We start from the raw sequence: 2,456 nt of genomic DNA on the forward strand, positions 1-2,456 counted from the left end.
ATGGATGTATCTCTCCAAGGACCAATCCCTCCTTGCAACATGTCCAAAGTATGTCAGACGAAGGCTCAGAATCCTTGCCTCAAAGGAGCAGCCTGGTTTAACCCTCTCAAGGATGAATCTGTTTGTTTTCTTGGCAGTCCATGGTACATTCAATGCTCTTCTCCAGCACCACGGCTCAAAGGCGTCAATTCTCCTTCTGTCCTCCCTAGTCATTGTCCAACTCTCTGACGCATAACAAGTAATTGCAAACTATGGACTTCTAAACTTATTAATACCGTCCCATCATTGTCGATTGTTCTCAATTTTATACTTTGATAGAATTAAAAGCATGGAAATCTTATCTCAAAAATGTGCAATTTTTCTCACATTGCATTTCTTCAAATGTGTCTTGATGACATAATCCTGTACCACAAATAGTACTGTTTTATTTAGAAAACTATTCTTATTTCTTTTCTGTCATGAAATCACATCATCAACTCTGTGAAGAAGGAAAGACAAACATTTGTTTTCCCATTTGACTGGAAAGTTCTTTTAAATATATCTACATATATTATTCAACTATCCAAATGTAATGTGGTTTATCAGTATCTGTAAAAAAAAAAGGAACTTTAAGTGGGAAGCAATTGAAATGCAGTATTTACTGTAGCATCCTTCTGTTTTCCGCTCTCATGAACTGATTGATTCTTTTAGGATGTCGAAGATGAGGTCGACAGTAACTCATGATTTGAATTGCCTGATAAAATGTAATTTAAATTGATGGTAATGTTGTCAGTAAGAAATATGCTCATACCAACATTTGTGCTAAAACTTTAGTTGTTAAAAATGAAATGTTGCTTCAGGATACTGAGATCCATTGCTTCAAAGAACTTTAAAAAAAAAATTCTACACAATGCAATCCTTTAGAATTGCTGAAGCTAAATGAAGTATAGATTGGGGACATCCACCATTCTCATCACAGCTGCTACACCATCATGGAGTTCATTGCAAGCTCAATGAAAGAGAAATTAACCGCCCATCTGTGCAGTGTATATAGTGTGGCTTCTCATGCTTGATTAGTGCAAGAGTTGGAAGTATATTATAATCCAACCGTTTCATGTAGATTTTATGTAAAATTCTGGCATGAACAATAAAGTGTAAAATTGTTCTTTCTTACAGAAACTTCTATAAACAAGTGAAACCTACTATAAGACTAAGAGACAGAGCTATAATTTCACAAAATATTTTCAAGAGTAATATCTCGGGGTCAAGTAGCCAAGAATTCATTATTTCAATGATATAATTATATGAACATTAGATATAGACCCTTCAGTGAGGAAAAAATAGTGACAAGATAGAAAGTATGTTTAATTTACCTTTACGTTGGAAATACAAATATTTTCTGCGTATCAAGTGGTTTGCATATGACTAGTGCATAAGAAAGGTGCTCTGGTGACTGAAAGGTTTCAGATAGAAGCCAAGAACCATGCAGAGGTAGAAACATGTCTCAGTTTAGTGTCATTGGCTTATTCAGCAAGGGGAGGGCACTGGGGGTTGGGTTTAGGGGGTTATATGGGGTCATTACAGTGGCTCATTGGGGCATAAAGTTTCTGGTCTTGGGAACCTGGTTCTGGGGAATGTCCTGATGTGGGATTTCCGAGTTCTGATTTCAGAAAAATGTCCTGACGTGGGGTGTTCTAAGTTCTGGTTTTAGAGAATGTCCTGACATAGGATTTTCTGGTTTCAAAAAATGTCCTGGCATAGAATTTTCTGAGTTTTGGTTTTGGAAAATATCCTGACATAGGATTTTTGAGTTGAGCTTCAACCTCTATTTTGATTTTTAGCCTAACAGTGACCTAGTCTGTAAGGAGATGCTCTAATTCAAAGGCTGAACCTCATGACAGTTTGAGTCAATGGGACTAAATTTGAAGTTTTTGGGGTGTTTTTTTGGTTTTTTTTATTCTAATTTTTACTTATTTTTATTTTCTTGTTGTATGTCATCAAATTGGATCCAACTGGCACAGGGGGAGATTGCCCCTCCTTTTCCAGCAAAGCATCTGGTGGATTCGTACCACACACCTTCAGGATTGCAGAGCAGCTTCTTTACCACTAGGCCACCAGAGCTCCCTTGAAGTTGCTTTTTTTAGTGCATATGAACTAAACAGTTAGCATCACAACACAAACATTTTCTGCCCCAGAAAACACTCTACAATTTTAAGTAATGATGCTCTAACAGTAAACACATGTAGGAAAAAAATAGTAAAATTTGGAACAAATGATTAAGAAACAGTAGCTTGAATGTTGTTTTGTGTTGTTGTTGTTGTCTCTGATTCATAGCAATCCTGTGTATAACAACCCTAAACCCTGCTTTATCCTGTGCCAATCTTCTTGTCTCTGACAAACCTATCCCCGTTATCCCAGTCATGGAATCAATCCTTCTCATTGAGGGTCTTCCTCTCCTGTATTCTCCTTCCACCCTC

The sequence above is a fragment of the Elephantulus edwardii genome, unplaced genomic scaffold (assembly GCF_000299155.1).
Source record: "Elephantulus edwardii isolate Elephantulus edwardi_28Jun2011 unplaced genomic scaffold, EleEdw1.0 scaffold00088, whole genome shotgun sequence".
Classification (NCBI taxonomy): domain Eukaryota; kingdom Metazoa; phylum Chordata; class Mammalia; order Macroscelidea; family Macroscelididae; genus Elephantulus; species Elephantulus edwardii.